This window comes from Ischnura elegans, chromosome 4 (genome assembly GCF_921293095.1).
Source record: "Ischnura elegans chromosome 4, ioIscEleg1.1, whole genome shotgun sequence".
Lineage (NCBI taxonomy): Eukaryota > Metazoa > Arthropoda > Insecta > Odonata > Coenagrionidae > Ischnura > Ischnura elegans.
Genome location: NC_060249.1, coordinates 137,119,756 through 137,135,968, shown reverse-complemented (window position 1 = coordinate 137,135,968; position 16,213 = coordinate 137,119,756). Strand labels below are relative to the sequence as shown.

At 37.9% G+C, this 16,213-nt stretch overlaps 1 long non-coding RNA gene across 2 annotated transcripts in view; it reads left to right on the top strand.

The window, feature by feature from the left end:
• Positions 1-16,213, top strand: part of LOC124158100 — a 58,057-nt gene that overhangs the window by 17,675 nt on the left and 24,169 nt on the right. For both annotated transcript variants that reach the window (XR_006864730.1, XR_006864729.1), the window contains exon 3: positions 8,730-8,819. This is a non-coding gene — a long non-coding RNA (uncharacterized LOC124158100). The remainder of the gene's footprint in view (positions 1-8,729; positions 8,820-16,213) is intronic.

The following is a 16,213-nucleotide window of genomic DNA, read 5'->3' as shown; positions in this document are numbered from 1 at the left end:
TATCCTTCTTGATCCAAAGAAAAATGCGTTCTGGAGATGTGCTCGTCAGTTCTTCCAGAAAAGCTAAAACTTCTTCAAAGTCAACTGCATTCAAATGCGTGGCCCATCTAATCTGCGAGTTGACTGTCTTGCTTATCTCAAGTGAGAGCTTGCTATGGCCTGTAGTGATTTTTGTCGTTTCGTTGAGATATGCGAAGGAAAATTCAGAGTAGCTTTCCGTACGTGCGCGCGTGATGCCGTGGAATGCGCCTCAATTCTACGGAGTTCATCGCGAGTCATGCTGTGGGTTGCGGGAGACTCAGTGGTCGGTCGCGTATTTGGACGACGAAGAAAGGAAATGATTTGCCTTGTTTGAATTTCCTTCACTGACCAGAGAATAACAACCCATTGGAAAGGAAACAGACTCTCCCGTTGAGCTATAGTGGTGGCGCGAACTTTGTTGGGGTACTTCTTAGTACAGAGGCGGAAAAGTTAACGCAGAGCACATTTTATTCTGAAAGGGAATCTCAGCTCAGGAATCCTTGAAGACGATCACGCAGTGGGCTGAAATCGAAAAAAAGCTGGTCAAAACCTTAAAATCGATTTTTTTGAGTGCGGAATTTGAAACTTTACACAGTTGTTGTCAACACATAAGTGCATTTTTTGACGCAAGCTAGATAAATTTAAATTTAAACAAACTAGACATTTGGATAAATTTTCAAACAAATTAGTTGGCCTCAAATTTGAACAATTTTCGCAAAAATTGCCATCATTGAAATATTTTTCGAAATTCAGAATGTTAAAACTAATGCTACACCTTCTGTAGTGATTCAATACAAACAAAAACTTATAATTTTATTATGCGATTTATTGTTGTTAATTCTTGGCAAATTTCACGACTCAGTTGTATTATTTGTGGCCGATACGATACAAAATATTGGACCCTGTCTTTTGTCGAAATTTTGTGTTCGTTTAGGATTATAAAAAAAAGGATCACCGAGTTACCGTGAGATATTTACACCACATATACAAAAAAACCTATAGAGTATAATAACAAAAGTAGAATTGCGACCACCTGCGACGCTGAAATTAAAATTGGTTTTTCGAACGTTCGGCACAGTTCGCAGCTCGCTGTTGGCCACGGGGAATATCGTGATCGACAGATGTTGGACCTTTAATCTTTTAAATTAGATTAATTGTATACAAGCTATATTATATTGGTACCACATTTAATTTCCATTTCATACAACCTTATTTCTTCACTTTCTTGCGATATTTATCGTCGATATGATACAAAATGGTGGACCCTGTTTTCTGTCGAAATTTGGTGTTCATGTGCAATTATAAAAAAAGGATCACCGAGTTACCGTGAGATATTTACACCACATATACAACAAAACCTATAGAGTATGATACCAAAGGGGAATTGCGACCACCTGCGACGCCGAAATAAAGATCGATATTTCTAACGTGCGGCGATATTTCTGCGGCGGACGTTGGGAAGTGAATCTTTTAGCAAGTGAATTGTGTATAAGATATAATTTATTTAGGGTCACATTTATTTTACATTTCTTATAACCTAATTTCTTCGCTGTCTTGCGATATTTATAGTTGATTCGATACAAATTGACAAATTGGAGGACTCTGTTTTTCGTCGAAATTTTGTGTTCACGTACGATTATAAAAGAAAGGATCTCCGAGTTACCTCGAGATATTTAAGTTAAAATTACATCAAACGTTTTAGAGTGTCCATCCAAAAAAATCAACAACTACCGTTAGTATCACGCAAAATAAAAATCGATGTTTTGCCGCGCGCGCAGTCCGCCGCAGCCCCTGATAGTATGGAAAGCCGGACGCGGCTAATGATAGGGTTGTTCACCAATTTTTTTTACTGTCGTAAATGAAAGTACACACCGAGGGGATACTGGCGGCAGTTTCAGCGCTTTTTTATTAAAAAATTTAACCCTTAAAAGGCTAAGCAAAAAGTGTGGAATACGAGGGTCGGCTCAAACGCTCCGAGAGGGCACGATGGTTGCCGAAGGCATGCTGACGTCACACACAGCGAACTTCTCGCGGAACCCGTTAATCCCGTCAACAAACCTGTGATCCTTCGTCTGCGAAAAAATAACGAGGGTGAAAATGGAGGGAATTAGGAAGAAGGCGTGTATATATATTGCTTTTTACCGCTTTGTAAATCGACCACAATGAGAAATCCGGGAGAACGTTTTAATGCAATGCCCCTTAATTCTCGTGTGCGAAGGAAATTGTTTACTGCAGCAAGGCGAGATGACCAAAAATCAGCGGAAAAACATCGTATTATTGCTGTGCATATCATTTTAATGTTAGTTTTATATGTATGTTAAATTCCATTTTTATATATTAGAACGTCAGTTAATGTGATATACTGTTTTACTTGCGGTCTTCCTAAATAAGTCGAACGGATTTCGATCGAAAACAATTTTTATTGAATCATTTGAAGGAAAATAATTTACGAAAGATTAAGAATAATGTTTATACTACTATTCAATGATCACCGAAGTTAATTGATGCCAACTTAGTCTTAGATTTAGTACACCAGAGATTGCCATACAGTCGCCAAACATAATTTTTGTTGATGAAATATTCTCGAGCACATACTCAGCTGGCAGTTTTGGAGTTGGTGGAAACAATAATATAATTGACTTAATAATGAAGTTACCGCAAGAGGTACTTAGGAATACCTAAAGATCCAATGTACGTCATTGATTTGCTCTTTGGAATATTTAAGTTAGCTATCAGAGACATTTTTATCACCATCATCAAAATTAAAATCAAATTGCAGCTTGGAGAAACCAATTCCAAATCAGTAAGACAAGAGTTTCTTCTACTATCCACATAACTTTATATCTTGTTTCAAATTACTTAAAAAATTTAATAATTTTTCCGAAGCATAACAAATTTGATCTACCTTTGTATTTTCAAGCCAATAGGGGTGTTAACCTCAAACGAAAATACCCATTTAAGTAGATGATAACGGTGAGTTTTGGCTAATAATTCACATTGGTGAAAAAAATTCTGCAATAGGTGCATTACATTTTCTTTAGTGCTCCGTTGAAATTTGTGCGCCTTTGAAACGGCCTGTTTCGGCGGGAAGTCAGGATCGAATGGCTGTGACGTCACACACAGCTACCTCGCTGACTACACGCTTTCGGTGAACGCCGTATTCCGAGCCGTGCTTGAATTTGTGGATGCCGTGGTGAGAAATGCCTTCGGATTGTGATTTTGTGAGGGCTAATTCTGTGCCTAATATGAGTGCTCTGGTGCTCATTTTTCATCATTAATAAATAGAGGGCAAGGCAAGAAAAATATCTAAATACGCAGCAATGACATTTTTAGCGCTCCGGAAATTCAAGGAGTCAAGCGGGCAAGTTAGGAGTCAATGCATATTAATTATGATAGCACTGTTAAATATGTTAATCGTACTTATGAGTGTATTTTGTATCAAATACTTACTTTTGTTACGATTTACCCGGCCTTGGCTGGCTTCCGTTTTTATTCGAATTATCCCCTGTTAAACGCTGAAGTGGTCCTAGAGGTATGCATTTCATATTATATTAACAATCCCTGTCACACAACGCTCGTTTTTTTTTCAAGTTTTAAAGGCTTTTGATCATTTCTAGCCTATGGTGACTAAGGGGAACTAATATCGTAAAATAATCAATTTTGTTCGCCTCAGATTCGTCTTCATCGTAACATAGAATTGCGAATTGTTGCCAGTATTTATTCTTGCGAAGATTACTGAAAGACCTCTTGCACACGCACCGATTTTGGATAGCCAGTAGTATACCGGCCGATATTTTACCGGTGAAGCGCTGCTTGCACACACGCCGGATTTTTACAGGTCAAAAGATAAGTTACTTGGTTGTTGAGCCGGCGCCCGAGATCCGTAGTGGCAATGATCAGTAGCTAACCGACTTTTTACCGGTGCCGGTGCGCGGTCGGTCATTGTGCAAGCTTCCATGCCCTTCCATTGTTCACTATTGGAATGTGGACGGCCGTCCAAAATCGGCGTGTGCTAAGGGTCTAAGGGTTGATAACTATTTCAGCGCTGCCAGAGAAGAATACGGCGATTCTGCAGTTTGCTATATCCAACTTAAAAGAGAATAATATATACACTATGAAAGGGAGAGTTTGTCCTGAGCACGTTACTCGGGGGATGCCTGTATTTGTGTATCGTCGACGAAGTGCTTGAAGGTCATCCGTACGTGTTTCTTGAGTGATTTTTAAGTGGGTTTGTGAGTGGGTGGGTGAGTGGGTTTTGAGAACAGCTAAAAATATGATTTGTCTCCCATCGTTGGCAAGAGGAGATAGTGATCGAGTTTTCACGTCGTCTTAGCACTTGCCGCAAGAACATTGTAAAAGAATTTTCGGGACTGTGTCACCAAGATAGTAGAATATTTGTATGACTGTGCAATTTAACCGCAGATTGCCTAACCTTGCAGTTATCAGTGGCATGGTATTCATCGGAGATCCTTCAAGATATATTCCTTAATATTTCGTTTTTAAAGTTGAAATATACGCTTCTCCTTTGATGAAGTCAGCAAGTGCTGGTGATTGTTTAACTTCACCGCAAATGCTCGGGAATTCACTCGGAATTTTACCAGCCAAGACCTTTCGGTTTTTTTCTTAAATTCTCTCTCACCGACTGTTGACTTACACCACCTTAGCAATCATAACCCAGTAAACACGTATGACTCATGCATGAGGTCATAAAGAAGTCTGACGAATTTGTAGGACTCCTACAAAAGAGTCCCAAATGGCCTCATAATGATGTCTCCGTGAGGTCATATGCACTCGTATAGGAATTCTTTTCGCGGTCTCACACGACTCTGAAGGAGCTCAGTCAAGAGGTCTTAAAGGACTCCTATAACAGTTCCAATATGATATAGGCGCAAATGTGGCGCCTCCACGTGTGTGATAATGGAACTACCTGGAGAACCAGAAAAATTACCCACTTCGTAATAATTCTGATAGATGGCTTTGAAATAGCCTAATAAAACGCCGGGGCCCCTACTAGCCCATTAATTAAGATTTCAAAATACTTTACGCACCTTTATTTAAGAAAATTCTCCGATGACATAAGTACCCGACGTATCCAATTAAAATAAAGCAAAATAATACATTTAATGAGAACCATAGGTGGAAATACGGCAGAAAAACAAAATGGAATAGACAACTTCATGATATTTATAAATTTATTCTTCATAATATAAAGTCAATAAACAAACATCGCGAGTTTTTGAATTCTTTCTCTCTGCATACTTTACGCGGTCTCCGCTTGATACAGCCGCTGCCTCTCCGCTCTCTCCAAGGCGACACCTCTTGCTGATGTCGGGTTCCATTTCATAAGAGAGGCTGCCAAAAAAACATTGAACTTAAGTTTGTTGAGAGTTATGATTGATAACATGATAACATCAAATAAACCAGATTAAGACTATTTATCTCATTAGCAGTCCCTAAATACTCCCAGGGCCGGTTTTAGCACCGAAGATGACCGTTTTAACTTGGTTAATTTTAGGAGTAACCGAATTAGTGAACTACTTTTGATTAACTCTTACACTTAATTACATTCCTATTGCATTAGAATGCTCTTAGAAGTTAACTTAAATACATGGTGAACGTTATTTCTATGCTTTATCGTTCCATAAGTTACATTACGAAGTAAAATCAAGCAAATTATAAATCGGTTAGCACTTTTGTTTGTTTACGTCATGATTTTGAGAACTGAGAAGTTTATAAACTTCAATTATCTTAGGGAAAACTGTTTTGTGAACCCGAGATAATAAAAACATTGCTTGAACACGTACTAGACATGATCGAGATAGTGTATATTAGCGGAGATAATTTAAAATGCGATAACAGCAAATTTATAAGGATACGATGAATGAATGAAATCTCGGGGAAAAATTTCTGCTGTGTAAGTCATTTGGAACTGTCATCTATCTGCTTTGTACTACTGATTTGTATGTGCTTTTGAACTACTGTGGAATTGAAACACGGTACACAGCAGTTCATGACGTCTTAGCATCCTACCATGTCATCAACTCATTTGTAACATATTTTGAACTGCCTTGGATTTCCATTGGAAACTGCTATGGGACTCATTTGGATTTGAATTTGGAACTCGTATGTACCACTCGTTCATCCGTTTTGAAACTGATTTGTACCAGTTGGACACCCATTTGGAACTTATTTGTACACTATGCCACCTGCTTTGTTGCAGTTCAAGATGGCGTATTCAATTTTCTTGAAGTTAATTTTAGTCTGTTTCGGATATTTAGGCAAAATGACTATTACGAATGGAAGTGCGGCAGTGCCGCCATTTCACTATAGCTCCATTGCTTTGCAAAGCAATAGTCATAAACGAAAGACCTTCAAGCTCGACAAGCTTCACAAGTGTTTCATCAGTTTCATGTTTTCTTATAGGGGAGTGAGGGGTAAGTCACTTTGGTGGTCAAGAAAGTCCTTATCGAGAGCTTAATTCCGATCTTACGTGGTTGATGTGGATCATTCAGTGTCCATTTTTGAGTGAAATGCCTTCGTTTCTGGATATTTTTTCTTGAAAACCGTCATGTTAAATATCTGAAAATGCAATGGGAAATGCGAAAAAAGGCCTTTCCGGGTAATCGAACTTGTCAACCTCGACATTGAAATATATTTTCGAAGGAGGGATTCATGGCGAAAAAATTCAGCCCTAAAATACGGATCCAAATATGGACATAAACCATTTCCTAGGGATCGCGAAGACAAAACATCGGTATGTTTTATCATAGAGTAAGTATATTATATACTTACTCTATGGTTTTATGTATATTAATCTATGCAAAATACTACTTTTCCGGTAATATCAAAGAACGAAAGCAATGAAAGAAAAGGTTGCAAATATGCCGTAAAATTCTCAATATTTATAATTGCGAAGTATACTTTGAAAGTATAGACATTGAATTTTTACGATAATAATATAGTTGGAAACGCAAAAAAAACGCGAGCGCTATGAATTTGTTATTGAATACCTTTATTATACGCAACCAAAATTCTCGGTACGTAGTGAAGATAATCTCGTCGCATTTCAAATCGGACCCAATAATACGATTAAGCCACAAGGAAAATAGAATAATTTTTAAACTAATTCGAGTGATTATTTGGTAGTTCCGTTTCTATTAACTGACTTGCGATTATTTCTTATTAAACCACGTATGCATTTTTATTGCATATATTAAAGAATTTTCGTTTTCTCGACCAAACGTATCAGACTGAACCTGGCCATGGTGTGTTGGCGCGTAGAAGACAGTTCCAAAACAAATGATGACGTATATAAATCGCATGGATTTGTTCACAAAGAATTACAAACGTATGGAAAGCCGTTATACATTAATCTTCTCAGTACACAACAGTTACAATACGAATGATGACGCCCGGAAATCCTGTCATCTCGTTCAAAGGGAGTTCCAAATGAATTTTCACCGTACACAGCAGTTACAATACGAATGATGACGTCTGGAAATCCTGCCGAATCGTTCAAACGTAGTTCCAAATGAGTAGAAAGCAAATCCAAACGAACACACTCTGTACAAAGGAGTTCCAAAGGGGATCACAAATGAGTTACAAACGTCTTCATATTTCTAATTTTTGATACAAATGAGTGAAAATGAGTTTCACAGCAGTTCCAATGCAGATTTTGGTGTTCCAAAGCAGTTTCAAAAGGCTTCCAAAGCAGTTACAAAGCAAAAATTTTTCCCTGAGATGAAACGTGAACAACAACAAAGGCACGTTACAGAACGTGTTCCACCTAAATATTTTACATGGATATATTTACCGATAATCAATGATAAGCATGAACTTAACCAGCTTTGAAAATAGTATTATTAATGGATTTTCTCATTAACAAGTGGATAAAGAATCGGACACATAAAATCATTGAAACTTACCTTCCAAGTCTCCGTGCACGTAACACATCATGATGTCCACAAGGTTCGTGCCAATCTCAGATCCGATGGAATCCTGATTCACGTTCGTAGACACAAGGAAAAACACGAGCAAGAACTAGGCCATGGAGTACACACGATATTAATCATAAACTAGACGTCTGAGCTCAAGGCAGTAGAATAACACGACAACACAATGGCGGACCTAGCGGAAAGTGGAAGTGTCAGCTTATTTAATAGAATCGGAGGGAGAAGTTTACGAAACCATCTCTTAATATAAAGAGTTAATTGAAGGAAGAAAAAATATTATACACGCAGAAATATATAATTACGATTGAAATTATAATTCATTAACATATACATGACTTGATTTTTCAGGCCTCGTGTGTGTGTGATCTTGAAGACCCCATGAAGTGTGAGGTCTTCAAGACTTCATGAAGTATGCGGTCTTTAAGACATCATTCATGTGACCTCATGAAGTGTGAGGTCTTAAAGGCCCTTTCATGTCTCTTAATGTGGAATCTTAAAGGAGTCCAACGTATGAGTTCATATAAGACCTCATTACGAATACTGTGTTGACTGGGAAAGGGAGGATTATCGAATAAATTAGTGTATTAACTATCATTATTCACCAACTTCGTTTATTACCTAAAATTTTCCATCATCGTAATAGTCGTATGGTGCTGCGATAATATTTAAGAATTCAAATTTTATGCTTTTCGTACTCTCTGTTCGTGTAAACTATCAGCATTATGTTAATGTGTGTCTTTCTTTGGTTATTTTCAGTGCATCCATTCCATGTGAAATTTGTGGTGTGTCAGTTACACGAATGATATTTCTTGGAATTCTTCGGAGAGCGAGCCTGAGGAATAAATGGTAAGCTAATTTCAATTTTCATTATAACACAACATTTTATTATGTTATGCGCCAAATTGTTGCAATTGTTAATACTTCGCCTATACTTGAAATAAGAGATTTTTCACTTCGTCATATACTTAAGTGTAGATATAAACAATTTTTTTGGCTTCCTCCGCCCAGCATGGAGATTTTAAAAATTTCAAATTCCAGAAAAAATACCGTAAAAGATGCGTGGAAATTTGTGCGTTTAGGTTTCTTGGTGTTCTTAATTTCTTAATATATAGGCGACGACTAAAATTTAACTACACTTGTATATTTGTTATGGATATCAACGCCTTCTGAATACGCTTGACGAGTGATTCTTTGAGTATGTTGGCACTGGGTGAATTAGAAGATGGGTTCTCTTGGAACATTAAGACGTTTATGCCCCGATGCTACTTCTTATTGGTTTTCGACAACATTTAAATGTAATAATAGAATATTGATAGTGTTGTCTAGTAGAAACTGACGGAAAATATACTGAAATGAGCTCCATTCTTTGCAACGCCAACAGGTTTTTGATATTTCCTCGCGTTAGTATCTACACTATGGTTAAACTTATGGCTATGGCACCTAACTTAATCATTCAATTCTTCCGAATGCATCTAGATTGAAATCAGTTGAGAATTCTTTATATTTAAGCGATCCTTGCTATAGGTATTTGCGTGTTACAGCTAAATAATATAACCGCCTGTTTTTGAAGTTTAAAACACTTCGTATTGCGTTTAAACGCACTTTTTAAATTATAGCACTTCATTTTTTTCCAAAGATATTTAAACTGTTTTTTTTTCTGAAATTTTTTATTGAAAATAGGATTAAATAATTGTAACTTGCTAGCACACACGTTTGATTCCTGAATTTTGCGGAAGAGATAACTTGTCCATCAGAGTTATTGACGTGGTTATTTAGTCCTCTGAAAATGCTTTGGCAGTTCGAAAGACGGGTTTGTTTAGGTACAGTCACTTTCAAAAGTTTTAGGACAAAGTTTGTGGCGCCACTTCTGCTTCTCAAGAAAATTTAGTTTCCCTTACTCCATTTGTTTTCCTTGCTCACGCACTGCAAATATTTCGCTTCCATGTGAAGATATATGAACAAAGAGGGAGAAGTTACTTACTAAATTTTTCGTTTTGTTTTGATCTTTGATGGATTTAATGATTAATTTCGTGTGCATACTCTGTGCCCTTGCTACGGTTTTCACTGCTGTTCCGATATTATGTATTATAAAGACCTCAACGTCAAAAGTCGTGGTGGCGTAGTGGAGTTGATGCAACGTCGTCATAGTAAATGTTGCTGGATCGATTCCCCTGATCGGAATTAAGATCTCAACTTTTTTTTTCCTTGGCTACTCCTTTTGTAATAAATAATGGGTTTCAAATAATTTAAATTCGCTGTAACCGTTAGATACTTTTTTTAAATGGTAACTGGTAATATACAAGTTAAGAGTTGGGCAAGGGTTGACGTATCCTTTTTATGGATTGCTAGTACACATTTTGAACGTTAGGGATTTGCAAAAGGGGTATCCGTAACCCGACGGTAAGGGATGCATTCAAACCCAGCGTTGATATTCACTTAGTGATTTTAGATTGGCGATGAAGGGTCATACATAGCAGTTGATTATTGCATTAATTAGTTTAGAAAGCTGTTGATTATTATGATTTTCTGCAATGAGCTCCACACTTTTTCACCCGTCCCTTGAGACGGGTGATATGTGTGTCATTATATGACGTCCAACTTGACTTACATACAGCAAATAGCCTTTATAATCATCACATACTACTTCATTTGGGTTTTGCGTTGAATGTCTTTTCTAGTTTTCAATCAATGCAAAGATCCAACTAATTTGTCAGAACGGATTCATCCAAGTAATCGGCGAGCTGATAGTGGAAACCTGTTGATGTTGTACCCTATTGCGAATGCACAATCTAGAATTTTATCCAATGAATTAGAAGAAGGCCTAAACAACCCGAAGAAATAAAAAATATCTTGAGAGACCTCTACCCCATCATCAGCGCAAACCAAAGTACTTCCAATCTCCTCCCTTCCCGCCCTTCTATCACCTACAGAAAGGCGCCCAACGTGCGCAAATATTCCGATCCATCCGCCCCTCTCTCCCCCGCACTGCCCCCCTATCTTCTCCCTCCTCAACATGCAACCGCCAAAGATGCAAGTGCTGCTTCTTGTTTCGCTCCACCTCCCCACCAGTCATCAACAAATCTTCCTCTTCTCCTTTTTCCTTTAAATACTTCCTTTAATTCCATCTGCCGACTATCCTACAATTTCTGCCCTGCCTACTACATTGGAGAATGCACCACGGCATTCTCGATTCGAATGAACAACCATCGCCTCTCCACCAAGTCCCCCTCATTCGTTGAACCAGTACTCCAACACAAAATAGTTCTTTCGAGCAGTGCTTTTCCCTTTCCTAAATCGAAATACTACCAGAAAATTTACCCAGCACACCTGGGTGGAAACAGCGTTCAAACCGCCAGGGCTAAACGTCGCTCAGTAGCCACCAGCCTATCCCTCCCCACCTCCATCTACCCCTTCAACCTCCCCTCCCCCCTAAACTCCACAGAAGACATCAGCAATCCTGTCTCACGCATTGAGAATGGTGGGTAACCCCAGAGAAACGTCTGAAAAACATTTTGTGAGTGTCCCTTTTTCAGTGTTTCTATGATATTTATTTATTTAATCGAAGTATATTTATATTCATAAAAAAGTCGTAAATCGTGTTAGTTACACTATTTGTAACTCGAGAACGGCTACATATGTTTGAACGATTTTCTAGATGAATAGAATTTTTTGGATTCGTATCAACCTCGAATAGCAGAATTAACATTTAAAAATAATATCAGTTCATGGAAGAAATTAATATGGATGCTAGGGGACATTTTTAGGAAAGTTCAAGTCGGTCATTCTACTTACTAAATGATCTGTTTTGTTTTTACCAATTTAATAAGTGAGCCTCATAAAAATGTTTGACTATCGGTAAAGGCCGTGTTCTTGTCGACGAATCGAGCGGATTTATTTCATATCCTCGGCATTTTTGCAATTTCGTTTCATCGAAAGATGAACTCCTCAACAAAGTGCTCTCGAACATGACTGATGAGCACAATAATCACAAATTTTAGAGCGAGCAAGCAATTTTGGCGGCTCAAGACAAAGATGTGGATTACTTCTTCGAAAGTTCGAAATTTGCAAATAATCGGTATTCTGCATTCACTCAAATCTATTGACTGTGTTACAAAAATAGATGAAGTCACCAACTATCCATCTGCATTTTTAAACTTCTTAGGTGTGACCAACGCAAAATGTACAGCAGAAGGTTGACTCGGTGGTCATGAACCTTTGAAACCTAAAATATGCAATGGAACATATTAGGTGATAAAAAACGATAATCAATGTGATTCACGCGGTTATATTCAAAGGAAAATTCGAAGATGAGGATATTCTCATTCCAAGGATTCCCATGATCCCATCTGATATGCCCTAAGAGTTCAAATAAATTCAAATTTCGGCTTCGTGTTTCATTCGCGATGATGATTAGCTAATTCCTATGTCAACCGTTGAGTGTTTGTAGTCTGAATTTAGGAAATCCATGTTTTTCTCATGAACAATTATATGTGTCATGTTCAGTGTTGGTAAACTATTCGCTTCATTTGTTCGTGCGTCTAATAACAAAGCAAAAACTGTTGTATATCAGAAGGTGCTAGTGCAGAATAAACCCAAATGTGTAGTGTACACTCGGGTTCGTTTACTTACGGGGCACGTTTACGGAGTGCACTTTTACCAAACCGAGTTATAAATGGCTCGCCACAATTTGGACTTTATTAACTGCTTCATAAAACCACAATGTCTAAATTTTGATAAGTTAAAACATAAAAATTAGAAAATTCACAGAAAGAAATTCTGCGTAACATGCCCTGGTCAACCCTATGTAGATAGAGAAAATGCCTTTCTGACAAGCAATTGTAATACTAATTGTTGTAGTTTTATTAAATGTTTTCCTTACGGTATTATAATAAGTCAAAAATGATTCAAATCGGTTCCGCCGCTCATTATTTATAAATGCTATAACCAAAATGTTCATTGTGAAATATGATTTTACACTTTCTCGGCGAATAATGTGGGTAAACTCTTCTCGGGATTCCCACCGGGTTAATGTTTTTATAACGGCCAACGTTTCAAGTACCGTCTCGGCACTCATCATCAGGGCGGAATGTTGATTTATTTCAAATAAATGTCGCGCACCGAAAATACCACCGATCAGTTCATTTCTCGAGCGACGACCGACTGTCAACAATATATTTCCCTCAGCCAAACTGCACATTCCTCGCAACAATCCCACATAATTAAACAATATCCCCAGCGTGCCATTACAACAATATATCTCATCAATTCACCAATAGTTCTGTATTATCCTCCCAAACACATTCAAATAATCTTAACAAAATAATCTTCACAAAGACTCCAAGTCTCCCTTTAAAATGCGAAAATACTCATTGACTAGCTGTTAAAGTATGCGGCTTCTACCACAATTGTAATTCGAATTCGATAAAATTTCAAAATTGAATAAAATGATGGTAATTAAGCGTAGTTTATATTTAATTTTTATTGTTTTCCCTTTTATCATATTAGAGATTTTACGTAGCAGTTGTATACCGTGCAGAATGTATTCAGGGAGCTCACTAATACGCTGGGCTATAGATTCTTTAAAGCTCAAACGGCAAATCTGATCCCACCACTTAAAAAAACGAAAATATAATTTAAAAATCGTTATTAATTGACATGCGGTAGAGTTTATCTGCTAAAAAGTATGGGGAAAACACCAAAAATTGGGTTTTTTCAAATTTTGAAGATTTTCCGGAGTAAAAATGGCAAATCTAACACGGCCATTCAAAAGAACAATAAAAAATACACAAAAAATGATTTTTTTAAAAGTTTGCCAAATATTACTAACATAACCTAAAAATTCATGAAAAAATTAAAATAATTTTCATATACTCAACTTTGACCCAAAAAGTATGAAAAAAATCAGGGTGTATTTGGGCATAAAAATATACTTTCATGAATTTTTTCAGATTTTTTAAAGCAAAGAATCGCTCAGGAAAAATGTTTTTCGAAAAAACACGTTTTTTACGATAAAAGGACCGTGGGACCACCTAGGCATCTAAAAATTTCGCTGAAGGGGTTTCTAAATATTTACTTTCGAGTGCATAATCCTAAATAAGATTTCAGCCCAGTGCAGATTTTACCATCTTAACCCGCTATAGCCTTTGATTGACGACACAATTTTTCGAGGTAAATTCCATAACTCGCAAAACAAAATTAACATTTTATTTATTCCTAACTAGTGGCAAAAAAAAATTTTATTTTCTGCAATTATATAACTCACTTTCCTTCCATTTTTTTAAAACCAATTTCGTAATATTAAATCAATGCTCGACATATTGATGTCAAATTATTTTTTACAGTTTTTAAGGGTCAAATAAAATATCTCAGTTAATGCGGAAAAAAATGAAGAACGAAAAATATACTCCATTGAATTCACACTTCACTTGGGACAATATCTCTCCTTTTATTAAATTTGAAATCTCAGCAGCATTTCGATTTATTATCTGCAAGCAAAAACATCTCAGGTTGTACACCTAGGTCCTAATCGGTCACTTCTCAGGTGGATGTCTTCTACGATTTTTCAATGCCTCTGTTGCGTTTCTCAGAGTAGTACACGGTGCTTCAATTTTTATTCATCCTTAGCTACGTTTCCGCTATGAATAAGCCTGCCTCCAACAAGCTGACTTCTTTTCCCCCTTTCGCCTGCTGACAAAGGCATCTTAAATCAAGATAGGAACATATCATTCTCGATCGAAAGAAAAACGCGTTCTGGCAATGTGCTCGTCAGTCATTCCGGAAAAACGTCTTCAAAATCAACTGCATTCAAATAAGTGGCCCTTCGAATCATCTCTTTACTGTCTTGTATACCTTAAAAGAAACCTTGCTATAGCCCGTAGTGATTTTTGCCGTTTCGTTGAGATAGGCGAAGGAAAATTCAGAGTAGCGTTCCCAATGTGCGCACATGATGCCGTCGAATGCGCCTCCATGCTACGGAGTTCATCGCGAGTCATGCTCTGGCTTGGGGAGACTCGGTGATCGGTGCGTATTTGGACGGCGGAGAAAGGAAATGGTTTGCCTTGTTTGAATTTCCCTCACTGAGTTATGTAGATGCAGATCCGCAAGTACAATATTAAATAAAACTATCTAATAAAAAATAAAACTATTTAATTAAAATCAACCATTTCTACTTCGCAGATTACCTTCCTTGATGTCAATATCTCTCTCGTCAACAACAAATTCCTCACCTCTGTCCATGTAAAACCCACGAATAAGCAGCAGTACCTTCATTTTAGCAGTTGTCATCCTTCCCACACTAAACGCTCCCTTCCCTATTCCCTTTCCATTCGAGGCCACCGTATTTGTAATAATCCTGATGCCCTGAATAATTTTCTTCACAGCCTTCACCGTTCCCTCATCCATAGAGGCTACCCAGAGTCCCTCCTGTATAAAAAAATTCTCAAACACCCCCCCTCCCCCCAGCAAACTGCCCCGCTGAACCATGCAATAGAAGCAAACCACGTGACCTTACCCTCTGCACCACTTACTTTCCTGGAATACAATCCCTGCAATCTATCCTCAAAGACCTCTTCCCTATTCTAAAAAATAATAAGTCGACAGCCAATCTTTTTCCCAAACCCCCTACTGTCACATTCAGACGACCTGCTAACCTTTCAAATTTATTCCGCTCAACTAACCCCTTACAGAAGTCACCCACTACTTCGCCCTGTGGTCATCCTAGATGCAAAACCTCCCAAATTTTTGCCCCTCCTTCTATCCCTAGTCATCTTGTCACCTGTCTACCACCACCCCTTTGCGGCCTCCTGTACTTCCAAGAATGGAGTTTACCTCATTCAATGCCAACACTGTCCCTCCTTTTATATAGGCAAATCCTCAACCCCCCTTAACCTAAAAATCAATAACCACAGGGCATCGTGCACTTCCTCTCACTTTGCGTCCCTCCCAGTGGCGAAACATGCGGCCACTCATCGGCGTCAATTCAATGATTGCTACAATGTACCTATCAGTTTTGGCCTCCCTTCCCCCCACAGACCACCCACTCAAACTTAATTCCATTGAATTGACGCACATATGGCTATTCAAAGCATTTCTTCCTCCTGGCTTAAATATCAATCGATAATCCCTTAATTGCCTCAACACACTCTTTCCCCCCTCTTTGGACCCTACCTCCCCACTATTTCCCCTTCCCTCAGCTATCCTTTACCTACAGTCTCTTACCTAACTCTGAGGAAGGTGGTAAT